Raw genomic sequence first — 15,080 nt, 5'->3', positions numbered from 1 at the left:
GCACAGGAGGCTGCTGAGGGGAGGACAGTTCATAATAATGGCCGGAACGGGGCACATGGAATGGCATGTGTTTGATACCATTCAATTACCACAAGCCCGCCGTCCCCATTGAGGTGCCACCAACCACTTTTGATGCACAGCAACCATCGTGTGCCAGAACGTTCACCACACATCTGCTAGCATGGTGAAGAGGTGAGGAGTGATATATGCTAATTGGGAATCAGCGGAATAATTAGGTGGCCGTGAATGTGAAGATTACGATACAAACCTTTATAACACATTTTATGGGGGGGCCAATTCTTTACCATTAGTTTGTGATTATACCCAGTAGTCAAGCCTAATCCTAATAGTTTTACTCAAAAAGTATTAGTGGACGTGTAAAAACAAATCAACTGTTTGTAATGAAGGTCATCTAAAAAAGTAAGGAATCCTTTGTTCTTAAAATGGGATGCTGATGAAACCGAGTTTGAAATTGAACCTGAGAACAAGAGGTCGGTAGCAGTGTGAGTCCGCCCACCTCCAATGTAGGGCAACCTTCAGAACCCTATCTCATCACACTGGAAACCGAAATGAAGGTCATACAAAAGAATAGTAGAGGAGACGAGACCCCCCCCCCCCCACACACACACACAGACTTACACAAACTAACCTCATTGTGGAAGTAGATAGATAGAACACACACTCAGTAACCTCATAGTAGTGGATTTAGATAGAGTCTGACCTAGAGGAAGTGGAGCTGTGAGTTGACCCCTTTTAGAGATCCTAGTGACATTAGACAACCTCAGAGGAACACAGACGGAGAGACTCTACTCCCACGACTCTACCCTCTAAATCCCCTCTGTTGCCTCTCAAATGGCACCCTATTCCCTATACAGCGGACTACATTTGACCAGAAAGTAGTGCACTATAAAGGGATTAGGGTGCCATTTGGGACGCATTCCTTTTATCATAGGCCCCTAATGATCAGGACACTCAATGGCTGCCACGATCAATGATCCCAAACCACGAGACACCGCACCGCTCCTCTCATCCTGCCCCTCTCCGCTCAGGTATATGTAGCCTCCCCTGTTGGATCAGGCCTAAACAACCTCCCGGACCCCTACTGAGCTGGGAAACGCTATTTCTAGAACTCCTAAGTCGCAAAGGAGCCACATACACGAACACACACACAGGCGTTACAAAATGGAGTAGTTGTCGTTGGAACGCGAGCCTCCTGAAGCTGTTAAAAGTGTTTTAGATCAAAGTCAGGGCAGAATAAAACATGGGATTCACACTTTGCTTCAATTTCCCCCATCCTTTACCATCTCACTACCGCTGCATTGTGCCTCCTGTGTTGGAGAGATGGCTCTATGTGGCTTTCACACTAAAACGCTTTCCTTCTGCCCCGACCCTCTATCTCTCTCGCCTTTTTTACTATGTTTTTCTCTTATTTTCGCTTTCCCTCGCCTTTTTTCTATCCCTCTAGAACACACATGCTCACTGTCATCTTAACACACACATATTGAGGTTCAGTATGTGCGTGCTGCAGCACTCTCTCTCTGTCTCTCTCCCTCACCCTTCTTATGAAGCACATTCCAGGAGAGTTTCCCAGTTCCGATATGCAGCATAACATAAAATGTGCCTGCCAGTCGATGCCGCAGAAATGGGACAATAAACTCTGACCTTTGATGTGATCATTTCCCCTCCTCATCCCTCCTCTCTTTCACCCCTCCTCTCTTTACCCCTTCCCTTGCACCTATGTCCTCGCTCTATCCCCTCTCCACTCAACTATAACTGTACTCAGTCAATCTTGCTCTAACCTGCTGAACCTCATATTTCTGTTTGCGTCCCAAATGGTGCCCTGTTCCCTATACAGTACACTACTTTTGACCAGAGCCCTATGTCCCTGGTCGAACGTAGAGCATTGAAAAGGGAATAGGGTGCAATTTGCGATACAGTCCATGTCTACATATCTCCAACTCCGCTCTGCTCACTGTGGTCTGTGCTGCCCGCCCTGGCTCCTTGGCATAGCACCAACCTACATCTGCAACACTAATCTATAATTCTGTTTAATTAAGGAGCAATGCTGTGCAGCGCCTCTCCTCCATCTCCTACTACACTGCAGTACCCCCCTGTCTGATATGGTACTACTGCATAGGGAGTAGAAGGCTCTGAATATGATCAAACACATCCATAGATATCAGTAGGGGTTTAATGTTGGAAGGTGTGTGTGTGTGTGTGTGGGGGGTACTGTGCATGTCTGCTTGGCCTAGTTAATTCAACACAATTGACTGAACGCAGCTGTATCATTGATCTGATCCAAGCTTATCATTCTATTTAACCTTAGCGGTATAAACTTCTCTCCATGTGGGTAATAACCTTTCACTTGTCACTGACTGTTAGGGCCTGCTCCCGTCTCTCCCCAGGGCTGCCCATGAGTAGTGTGTGTGTGTGTGCACGTTCGCATTAGTGCTTTAGTGCATCACAATCAGCATGGCACTAAGGCTAAAGCCCCCATGGGTTTGACTGAGAGTTGAAGACACATGTGAATTGAAGGCCTGAGGCTTTGCACCTAAATAAGCCTTCTTTCCTCTTCCTCACCCCTCTTTACCCCTTTCTCCCTCCCTCCCTCCCTCCATTTCTCTCCCCCCACACACCCCCACACACCCCTTTCTACCCGTTTCCCTGTTTCGCTCCCTCTCTCTGGGGTCACAACCAGAGAAGGGAGTTCCTGGGAGACTCCATCATGCAGCTGATGGCCACAGAGTACCTCTTCGTCCATTTCCCTGACCACCACAAAGGACACTTAACAGTAAGGAGAAATCCCCTAACTTCTCTCTCCATCTATTCTCTTCTTCCTTCTCCTCATCTAGTTCCCTCGCTATTTACATCTTTGTCTGTCTTGCTTTCCTTCTCTCTTTCTGCCGCTTCTCCCTCCTCACCTTGCACTCCTCTCTCACTGTGCCCTCTCTCTCCTCTCCGGCTCTCCGGCTCTCCCCGTCTTTGTTTGTTCCTCCCTCTGTACCCATCTCTCCGTTTTTCTCTGGTTATTCACCGCATCCGTTTTTTCCCCTGCTGCACTTCCATGCTGTATCTCTCTCTTCTTTAGCTCTACCTGCTCCCTTTGTATCCCTCCCCCTTTCTTTCCCTGTCTTTGTGTGCTGAAAGGAAGAGTTACTGGGCTAAAGAGAGAGCCAGATGGGTAGCCTATTGTTGCACGGGAAAGTGTCTTTAATAGCAGGCCTTTGTTGGTACTCTTTTGTGATGGCTGTGGAGTGCAGATGAAAACAGATTGTCTCCGTCCTTGGATGGTGCTGTAACAGTGTGTGTGTGGGTTTAAGGGTGTCTCTGTGTTCATCTTATACAATACTTGCCGGAACATTCCAGTCATGCATTTCCCATCCTGTCAATCAATATTGAATGGTGGAAAGGGAAAAAAAAAACGTCATTCCACTCTTTCTTTTTGGTTCCTTTTCCTTACGTACTCTGCAGTGGGGCGGAGCATGCAGTGCAGTGCTGCTGTAACTGATTTGTCATAGAAAAGTCCTAACTAAAAGCTGCTAAGTAAAAACAGATCTGCAGTTAGATATTTATTAGTGGAGAGTAGATGTGACATCAATGGGATAAAAGCTCTGCAGTGAAGCAGAGCTAAGAGACTGAGATGGTCCCGGCCTGCCCAAGAGTAGAGACAGACTCGGACTCAAATGGATTTCAAATTGAAGTGCTCATTCAACACATTGCCTGTGTGTGTGTGTGTGTGTGTGTGTGTGTGTGTGTGTGTGTGTGTGTGTGTGTGTGTGTGTGTGTGTGTGTGTGTGAGTGTGCGCACGTGTGTGTGTATAGCGTTAAGATCGAGTTAGCTGAGACGTCCCACAGCATTTGATCTATTCTATCTCTACTTTCCCCACTACTGCGTTTATATTTATAATGTTTATGCCAACTCTTTCAGAGCGGGCAATGCACTCGTCTTGTTTTGACATGTCTTCATCTGCTGAGCTTTGAATCTCAATGTAATATTTAACAGTCCAATGATGTGAAAAGTGAAACATTGAATAGCCTGGCGTGATCCTACACGCTACAGGGTCTGTGATGTATTAGTCCATATGGTGTTTATTTTCCTTCTTTTTTTCATTTTTGTGTATGTGCGTGTGTACTGTGCACGCACTTTGGCATATGTGCAAAGTGGATCTGTGAGACTTGGATATTCTGTGTGTGATCAAAATTGGATTTGTGTGTGCGTGCATGTGTGTGTTCCACAGTTGTTGCGTAGCTCATTGGTAAACAACCGTACCCAGGTCAAAGTGGAAGAGGAGCTGGGCATGCAGGAGTTTGCCATCACTAACGACAAAGCCAAACGGCTCGTGGCCCTCCGCACCAAGACCCTAGCTGACCTGCTGGAGTGTATGTAGTTTAGCGTTTAAACCCTTTTTAAAACCTCAACCATTGTCTATTTATTTGTACCATATGTACAAGGCATTTTTCTAATTTCTCTCTTAATTTAATAACTAAATTATTGCCATTTTGCGTGTACTGTATTTATATATGTCCAAGGCCTCTCCATTCTCTCTGATGTGACGTTTTAAAAAATTAAACAAAATCGTTTTTTGGCATAGAGATCTTATAGTACATTGCTCTCTCCTTGAGGTTTTTAAATTGGAGTTTGCGTGTTTCTGTACATAGGCTACATGTCCTCTCCCTCCTTGACATCTTCAAACCCTGAAATATTGGCATTTTACTATTCACTTTCCTTTATGAAAGGCAAGTAAAGACATTTAGTTATCCTGTGGGAGTACAGGTACGCCGGCTTGTCCTTTGGCTCCCGAGCCCTTGCTTGGTGACCGGAGGGTTGATGATGAGTGTGAGGGCTCCCTGTCATGGCTAGTGAAAAGGAAGGTTATAGCCTTCCCTCCCTCATTTGGCCTCCCAGCCTTCCGGTCTTTAGACATCAAAAAGGCTAAGGTGCATCCCAAATGGCACCCTATTCCCAACATAGTGCACTACTTTTGACCAGGGCCCATAGGTCTATGTAGGGAATCGGTCGCTTTTTGGGATGCATCCTGAAAAAAGGCTTGAGCATTAAGGGGTTGGGAGGGTTAGGTTGTGAAGGGGGTTGAGAGGGTGGAGGGATGGAGGAGCGACCGCATGATGAGATGTACACTACTGGATGCTCTTCAAAGGCCAAGCCACAATAGGATGACATGCACTGTGCGCACACACATATACAAACACATGTCCTCACACACACACACACACACACACACACACACACACACACACACACACACACACACACTAGATCATTCGCATCCTCTTATATTCTTCTAAGGCCAGGGCAGAGCAAAGCAGAGATGATGACAGCAGGGTTGAGGGGTTTGGGCTGAAATGAGTGGTTTTCTTGAGCATATAAACAGTCATGTCATCTAACTAGCTACGTACACACAGTGTACCTACAGTAGAGCCTCGACACTGTCTCTCTGCATCTCAAATGGCACCCTATTTCCTATATAGTGCATTACTTTTGACCAGAGTACATAGGGCTCTACTTTTGACTATGTACTGCTAAATGGCATATGATATTACACTGGACAAAAACATAAATGCAACATGCAACAATTTCACATATGTTACAGAGTTACAGTTCATGTAATGAAATCAGCCAATTTAAATAAATTCATTAGGCCCTAATCTATGAATTCCACAACTGGGAATACAGATATGCATCTGTTGGTCATAGATACCTTTAAAAAAAAAGACGGGGACGTGGATCAGAATACCAGTCAGTATCTGGTGGGACCACCATTTGCCTCATGCAGCACAACATATTTTTTCTCAATAGAGTTGATCAACTCTATTGCGAAAGAAATGTGTTGGCCTGTGGAATCTTGTCCCACTCCTCTTCAGTGGCTGTGTGAAGTTCTTGGATATTGACGGGAACTGGAACACGCTGAGTCGACACGCTAAGTCATACATGTCGATCCAGAGCTTCTCAAACATGCTCAATGGGTGACATGTCTGGTGAATATGCAGAACTGGGACATTTTCAGCTTCTAGGAATTGTGTACAGTTCCTTGCGACATGGGGCTGTCCATTATCATGCTGAAACGTGAAGGAATGGTGGCAACAATAGGCCTCAGGATCTCATAACTTAGTGCATTCAAATTGCCTTCGATAAAACGCAATTGTGTTCCTTTGTCTGTAGCTTGTGTCTGCCTATACCATAACCCCACCCTCACCATGGGGCACTATGTTCACAACGTTGACATCAGAAAACTACTTGTCCACACGACGCCATACACGTGGTCTACGGTTGTGAGTCCGGTTTGACATGCTGCAAAATTCTCTAAAACAACATTGGAGGCGGCTTATGGTAGAGAAATGAACATTCAATTATCTCCCAACAGTTCTGGTGGACATTCCTGCAGTAAGCATGCCATTTGCACGCTCCCTCAAAATGTGGCATTTGGTTGTGTGACAAAACAGCACATCTTAGAATGGCCTTTTATTGTCCCCAGCAGAAGGTGCACCTGTGTAACGATCCTGTTGTTTAATCATCTTCTTGATATCCCACACCTGTCAGGTAGATGGATTATCTTGGCAAACGAGAAATGCTCACTACAGGGATGTCAACACATTTTTGCACACCATTTGAGAGAAATAAGCTCTTTGTGTGTTTGGAACCCTTCTGGGATCTTTTATTTCAGCTCGTTAAACATGGGACCAGCACTTTAACATGTTGCGTTTGTATATTTTTTCAGTATGTACTATATTATTATAGTAAGACAACCTGAAGTAGGGCCTGCTGCATTACGTTATATTAACCTTTCCACACTACATTACCACTAACTTTACTACTCTGGATGAAATATTTTCTTTTCAAATCATCCTTTCCATTTCCAGCAACTATGGTGGAAGCTCATATTTCTCTGTATATTTTATACTATTATGAAAATTTCCATTTGATGCTGCTTTGATGGTAAACTTTATTAGGTCCAGGACCCATATACACAAACTATTTCAGAGTAGGAGTGCTGATCTGTCCATATAATCTTATACAAAAGTCTAAACTGATCCTAGATCAGCACTTAAACTCACAATTTGTGGATGTGGGTGTTTATCAACAACAGGAGCCAGCCATCATTGTCTATTATATTTCCCCTTATTTTACCAGGTAAGTTGACTGAGAACACATTTTAATTTACAGCAATGACCATGGGAATAGTTACAGGGGAGAGGAGGGGGATGAATGAGCCAATAGCATGCTGGGGATGATTAGGTGGCCATGATAGTCAGATTGAGATTTAGCCAGGACACCAGGGTTAACACCCCTACTCTTACAAAAAGTGCTTAAGTGGCCACAGAGAGTCAGGAAACCCATTTAACATCCCACCTGAAAGACAGCACCCTACACAGTGTCACCAATCACTGCCCAGGGGCATTAGGGTATTTTTTTAGACCATAGGAAAGAGTGTCTGTCACGACTTCCACCGAGGTTGTTTCCTCTCCTTGTTCGGGCGGTGTTCGGCGGTCGGCGTCACCGGTCTTCTAGCCATCGCTGATCCACTTTTAATTTTCCATTTGTTTTGTCTTGTTTTCTTACACACCTGGTTTCCATTTCCATCATTCATTGTTGTGTATTTAACCCTCTCTGTTCCCCCCATGTCCTTGTGTGGAATTGTATGTTTGTAAGTGCTTGTACGCTATGTTACTGGTGCGCATCGGGTTTTGTACCCATGTAGGGTTTTTTTGTATTACCGTGGGTTTTGTCATTAAACTGCTCCATCTATTACCATCTATTATCTATCTCTGCTCTCCTGCATCTGACTTCACTGCCACCAGTTCCACAACCCTTACAGTGTCTCCCACTGTCCCTCCAACACCACTTTCAGCAGCATCTGATCTCCCAACCAGGACCAACCGTGCTTAGCTTCAGAGGCAAGCCAACAGTGCGATGCAAGGTGGTATGCTATTTACCTGGATCTATTCAGTCAATATAAACACACTTTGAGTATAGCCATTCCAAAACTTCCCCATTTCTTCCTCTCTTGTGTTAATGTTGTTCTTAAGCACAAAGCAGCCTTTAAATGTGTCTGACGTTACCTCTTAAACATCAACTAAGTAGCCTAGACCTCGCTTCCTCTCTCTTTTTTTCATCCCTGGTTCATTGTTGTGTTCACCCTCAGCTTTCATCGAAATGCTCTACATCGATAAGGACCTGAAGTAAGTTCACACCTTCGTGGACGTCTACTTCTTCCCTCAACTGAAGGAGAACGTGTGTGTGTGTTCAGTGTCTGTGCGTTCTTGCGTGAGTGTGTAAGCTTGCATGCCTGAAGGTGAGATCTCCCTACCTCTCCGATCCCAACGACAGCCCAGCCTCCCCTCGCCTGCGAGAGAGGCCACTCACTCTCAAATCAATGCGCACTCTTCTCTCTGCACCACGGATAGAGAGGGGAGGCGAGAGGAGCTAATGGCTAAACACTAATAGCTCTAGCATTGACAAGCGGTGCGCAAGTGATGCTTGACTACTTAATTCTCTTATCATGGCTGTGTGGTCCTATTTTGGTCATCTTTAACACTAGAAGCACTGGGCCTCCCTGCCTGTAAGTACCCACTAGAGAACATTGCTGGGCGTAACCTTTAGCATACGCATCAAAAGCATATCAACCCGCAAGGTGCACAGGTCAAAAGATTTTCCATATTCCTAAACAAAAGCACTAGTGCATGAACAATTGTAAAGGGTGAATCGCATAAACAAATAGTTGTGACAATATATATTTTTTTTAAATATATATTGTTTGGATCGAGTAAAGGATATGTTAGCTTATTTTTCTTTTGCCTATTAAAAGTGTATAGACTATTTTTGCTGACTTTAAGAGCATTACAGTGTAATGCATTTGAACCATTTTATCTGCAGATTCAATTAGTAATGGACTTATAAGACGTAATTACAGTTCAGTCTTGCCATCTGCACGAGTGAATCCACACCAACCTACTGTTTAAAAAAAAAGTAGAATAGGAAAGTTTAGAATCATATAGAATAATAATACTAAAAGTAATCAGAGTAACATTAATGTAATATAATAAAAGGAGATCATACAGTATTTGGTGTTTGGCAGATGGAAAGGCTATTCGTATATGGTAGAGATACATACCTTTGTCACCGTCCATTTTTTTTCATCTGGCATTGCATTATAATTTTCATGATTGAGTATGCATCATTTGTATTTTTATTTAACCTTGTTTTAACGAGGCAAGTCAATTAAGAACAAATTCTTAATTACATTGATGCCCCCCAGCCAAACCCTAATCTAACACGGACGACGCTGGGCCAGTTGTGTGCCGCCCTATGAACTCCCGATCATGGCCGGTTGGGACACAGCCTGGGAATGAACCAGGGTCTGTCACCACACCCTTTTATCAAGTTTGCTGACTTCTTGTGTTTATTAAATGGTTCACCACATTTTCTTTGCAACTTTGGGTAGAAACCGAATTGCAGAATTAATTAAAATAAATTGTGAGGTCAAGCCAGCCCTCCATGAAACCACTTCAGTTGGTGCTTCTCTTAGCAACCTAATGTTTCAACCTCACTCTGCTTGAATAGTCCCAAAAAATGTAGCACAAACATCTAGTGGGTAAAACATGGTACACAAATGTATGGTAAAGAATGCAAGCAACTTCAATGGCTAATTTCTCTGAACAGGGAGAAAAAGATTCATAGGAAAGCAGCTGCTCCATACTACTTGTCAGACATAGAGAACTGATGCAGTATACACGTTGTTGAGGTGGGATTGGCACGGGGGCGGTCTGTGGGTGGCTATTGATCATTTTATTGGATTCCTCATGTCTTACTCTTGTTTATGGTCCAAATCAGATCTAATGAACTATATTTATTGACGAATATATGAATAAAATATATAAAAATGGGCAATTTGGGTGCAATCAATTAGCTCAATTTCTCAGAGAATGCTAATCTTATTTCACCTTACCAAAATAAACCAAATGAGTTTGCACACTAGATGCCGCTGTTCCTGCTACTGCCACCACACCTTTTTATCCATTTTGCTGGACTCTTGTGTTTATTAAATGGATCACAACATTTTCTTTGCAGCTTTGGGTAAAAAAAACTATTGCTTTTGCTCATGGTGAAAATAAATTGCGTGGTCAAGTCAGCCCTCCATGAAACCAATTCAGTTGGTCCATCTCTTAGCAACCTAATGCTTCATCCCAACTCTGCTTGAATAGTCCAAACCAATGCCCTTTGGCACACTTGTCTTGTCCTCTCAAGTTAGTAATAGCAAAGAAAATCAAAAGGTTAACAGCCTCTGAATACTTTTCTGTATGTGATTAACACATTCTGACAACTGAGAAATTTAAAATATTATTATTATATTTAGGAAAAGTCAGGGAAGGTTCTAGTGTTAATGTGCGGCGGTCGGGTCTATGTTAGCTGAATGTTATTGGGTTGTTGGTGTCTGTTTAGACATTGATCCCCAACCGGTAGTCAGTGCTGTTCTGTTCTAAGGGTCTGTTGATGTTGTTTCTCAAGTGTTTCAGGGACGGGTGAGGTGGATGTTCATTCAGAAAGGCGTCAGTTAAGCCTCCTCTCGTATTAGATGAAGTAGCAGTAAGATTTAGCGAATGTCTGTGTAATGAACAGGTTGGACCTGTTCCCTCCCTCTCTTTAGAGAAGATAGTATATGTCTACGATGAACAGGTTCGTGGACCTGCTTCTTCCTGTTAGCTTCTTCCTGTTAGACTGGTCGAGAAAAAAACTGTGCTACTCCCATCACAAATGCGTGCACACACACACACGCACGCACGCACACACTCACACACACGCACACACGGACACACACACACACACACACACACACACACTGTGGCCCAGTGTGAAGGCCATGGCGCAGCTTACAGTGGTGTGCTAATTGCTGTGTGTGGATGTCCTGGGAGGCTCGGTGTCCATGTAGGAGCTGAGTGTGTGTGTGTGTGTGTGTGTGTGTGTGTGTGTGTGTGTGTGTGTGTGTGTGTGTGTGTGTGTGTGTGTGTGTGTGTGTGTGTGTGTGTGTGTGTGTGTGTGTGAGAGAGAGAACTCTTTGTAGAAACAGACAGCTCTAGATTCAAAGTGTCCCTTTTATAACAAGGCTGCTTTCCTGTTAATGGAAGTGCTTTTAGACACAGACCAAGAGAGAGAGATCTGTATTTCTGGCTCAGATAGTAACAGGCAGGAGATGATATTTTCTTAAGTAGCCTGTGATTTGTGCCCACTACGGAGAGCGAAAGAGAAGTCATGGAGATGGAGAAAACAGAGAGAGCCAGAGAAGAGCAATAAGTGAGTGTAGAGCAAGAGGTTGAAAGAGAGTGAGGGAATGAAAGAAAGCATGGGCAAAGAAGGGGGAGCGAGAGGGGGGACATGAGAGAGATGGAGATAGTGATTGTAAAGGTTTCTATAATGGTTGCTCTACTGTATTTGTGATGTGTTCAAATTTGTTTTGGCTCGTGTGTGTCCATGTTTTTTGTGACTAATGTTTACTTTTGGTGTGTGTGTCAGTAGTTCATCCTGAACCAGTAAAGGAATGATCCTAAATCCCAGCTCCAGCAGTTCTGCCTGACCCTGGGCACAGAGGGCAAGGAGCCTGACATCCCCCTCTACAAGTAAGCCACTGCTCTCTCCATCCCTCTCTCCCCCCTCTATAAGTAAGCTGTTCCCTTGACTCCACACAAGCTGTTCTCCCTCTCTTATTCTCCCAGACCCTCTCTTTATCTCTTCTGTTATCTTTTTCATTCTTTCACATGCGTCTCTCACCCTGACCGCTGTCGTTCCATTCAGAGACTGGCTGAACTACTTGGGCCAAGAATTGTGTTAGAGAAAGGATGGTGAAGCACTCTGATTTGTCAAAGAGAAATGAAGTAATGAAAAGCCACTGTGTGTGTGTCTGTGAGACACTTTTTTGTCCACACAGGTTTTGTACATGGTAACCTTGACAGCCTCCCCTAGCATAACATAGTGAATGGCCGTGCTGTGTTGGGTAACGGTCTTTGTTGTTGGCATAAATAAGCACTACTCCCAAAGATACATTTTATTTGACAAAGGAGCAAGGAGCAAGTATCGTTTGACTGACCACTTCCCAAGTCCCACAGCGAAATTAGCTAGGCTAAATGTCTCCATATAAACTGACAATTGACGAACAGTGTTTATGAGAAGTGTGGGTGGGTGTGAGTGTATTCCCTTAGAGGACCAGCCTGTTTGGGAATAACCACAATGTATACAGTACTTGACTCTCTTGTTAAAAACACTTGAGAAATTTGATTCTGATTAAGGTCTAAATATTTAATGAGAAGCAACAGAGGGGTTCTGATAACAGGGCACAATATTCCCAGTATACATACAGTGCATTTGGAAAGTATTCAGACCCATACACTTTTTCAGCATTTTGTTACATTACAGCCTTATTCTAAAATGGATAAAATAGTTTTTTCCCCTCACCAATCTACACACAATACCCCATAACGACAAAGCAAAAACTGAAATATCACATTTACATAAGTATTCAGACGCTTTAATCAGTACAACCTTTGGCAGTGAATACAACCTTGTCTTCTTGGGTATGACGCCACAAGTTTGGCATGCCTGTATTTGGGGAGTTTTTCACATTATTTTCTGCAGATCCTCTCAAGCTCTGTCAGGTTGGATGGGGAGCGTCGCTGCACAGCTCTTTTCAGGTCTCTCCAGAGATGTTCGATCGGGTTCAAGTCCAGGCTCTGGCTGGGCCACTCGAGGACATTCAGAGACTTCTCCTGAAGCCACTCCTGTGTTGTCTTGGCTGTGTGCTTAGGGTGATTGTCCTGTTGGAAAGTTAACCTTCTCCCCAGTCCGAGGTCCTAAGTGCTCTGGAGAAGGTTTTCATCAAGAATCTTCTCAAGTGTACTTTGCTCCGTTCATCTTTCCCTCGATCCTGACTAGTCTCCCACTCTCTGCCACTGAAAAACATCCCCACAGCATGATGCTGCCACCACCATGCTTCACCGTAGGGATGGTATTGGCAAGGTGGTGAGCAGTGCCAGGATTCCTCCAGAAGTGATGCTTGGCATTTAGAAAAAATAGTTAAATCTTGGTTTCATCAAACTATAGAATCTTGTTTCTCATGGTCTGAGTCCAATAGGTGCCTTTTGGCAAACTCCAAGCAGGCTGTCATATGCCTTTACTGAGGAGTGGCTTCTGTCTGGCCACTCTACCATAAAGGCTTGATTGGTAGAGTGTTGCAGAGATGGTTGTCCTTCTGGAAGGTTGTCCTATCGCTACAGAGAAACTCTGGAGCTCTGTCAGAGTGACCATCGGCTTCTTGCTCACCTCCCTGACCATGGCCCTTCTCCCCCAATTGCTCCGTTTGGCCAGGTGGCTAACTGTAGCAGGAGACTTGGTGGTTCCTAACTTCTTCCATTTAAGAATGGAGGACACTGTGTTCTTGGGGACCTTCAATGCTGCAAACATTTTTGGGTACCCTTCCCCAGATCTGTGCCTCGACACCATCCTGTCTTGGAGTTCTACTAACAAGTGCTTCGACCTCAAGGCTTGCTTTTTGCTCTGACATGCACTGTCAACTGTGGGACCTTATATAGACAGGTGTGTGCTTTTCCAAATCATGTCCAATCAATTGAATTTACCACAAGTGGAATCCAATCAAGTTGTAGAAACATCTCACGGATGATCAATGGAAACCGGATGCACCTGAGCTCAGTTTCTAGTCTCAAGGCAAAGGGTCTGAATACTTATGTAAATAATATATTTCAACCAAACAAATTCCCAAAATAATAAAACCTGTTTTCTCTTTGTCATTACAGGCTATTGTGCTCATAATGCTATAATGCATTTTAGAATAATGCTTTAACGTAACAAAATGTGGAACAGTGAAGGGGTCTGAATACTTTCCGAATGCACTGTGGTGCACTACTTTTGACCGGAACACTATGCTATGTCCCCTGGTCAAAAAGTAGTGCATTATATAAGGAATAGGGTGCCATTTGGGACACAGACTTGGTGATCTGCCATTTTGATCAAACAGTCCGTTTTAGAATTTAGCATGAATCATATCCTTTATTTAAAATGTTTTTTTTTGTTGTTGTTTTTTTTCACCTTTATTTAACCAGGTAGGCTAGTTGAGAACAAGTTCTCAGTTGTAACTGCGACCTGGCCAAGATGAAGCATAGCAATTCGACACATACAACAACACAGAGTTACACATGGAATAAACAAAACATAGTCAATAATACAGCAGAACAAAAGAAAACAAAATGTCTATGGACAGTGAGTGCAAATGAGGTAAGATAAGGGAGTTAAGGCAATAAATAGGCCATGGTGGCGAAGTAATTACAATATAGAAATGTAAACACTGGAATGGTAGATGTGCAGAAGATGCATGTGCAAGTAGAGATACTGGGGTGCAAAGGGACAAGATTAATAAATAAATATTGCATGGGGATGAGGTAGATAGATAGATGGGCTGTTTACAGATGGGCTATGTACAGGTACAGTGATCTGTGAGCTGCTCTGACAGCTGGTGCTTAAAGCTAGTGAGGGAGATATGAGTCTCCAGCTTCAGAGAATTTTGCAGTTCGTTCCAGTCATTGGCAGTAGAGAACTGGAAGGAAAGACAACCAAAGGAGGAATTGGCTTTGGGGGTGACCAGTGAGATATGCCTGCTGGTGGGTGGGTGCTGTGGGTGCTGAGTGGGTGCTGCTATGGTGACCAGTGAGCTGAGATGAGGCGAGGCTTTACCTAGCAGAGACTTGTAGATAACCTGTAGCCAGTGGGTTTGGCAACGAGTATGAAGCGAGGGCCAACCAACGAGAGCATACAGGTCGTAATGGTGTGTAGTGTATGGGGCTTTGGTTACAAAACGGATGGCACTGTGATAGACTGCATCCAGTTTGTTGAGTAGAGTGTTGGGGGCTATTTTATAGATGACATCACTGAAGTCGAGGATCGGTAGGATGGTCAGTTTTACGAGGGTATGTTTGGCAGCATGAGTGAAGGATGCTTTGTTGCGATATAGGAAGCCAATTCTAGATTACATTTTTGATTGGAGATGCTTAATGTGAGTCTGGAA

At 43.9% G+C, this 15,080-nt stretch overlaps 1 pseudogene; it reads left to right on the top strand.

Annotated features, from left to right (window-relative positions):
- The window catches only part of LOC112227594, a 150,122-nt pseudogene that overhangs the window by 113,276 nt on the left and 21,766 nt on the right, over positions 1-15,080 (top strand).

This window comes from Oncorhynchus tshawytscha, linkage group LG29, assembly GCF_018296145.1.
Source record: "Oncorhynchus tshawytscha isolate Ot180627B linkage group LG29, Otsh_v2.0, whole genome shotgun sequence".
Taxonomy (NCBI): domain Eukaryota; kingdom Metazoa; phylum Chordata; class Actinopteri; order Salmoniformes; family Salmonidae; genus Oncorhynchus; species Oncorhynchus tshawytscha.
This window is presented reverse-complemented; position numbering and strand designations above follow the sequence as displayed.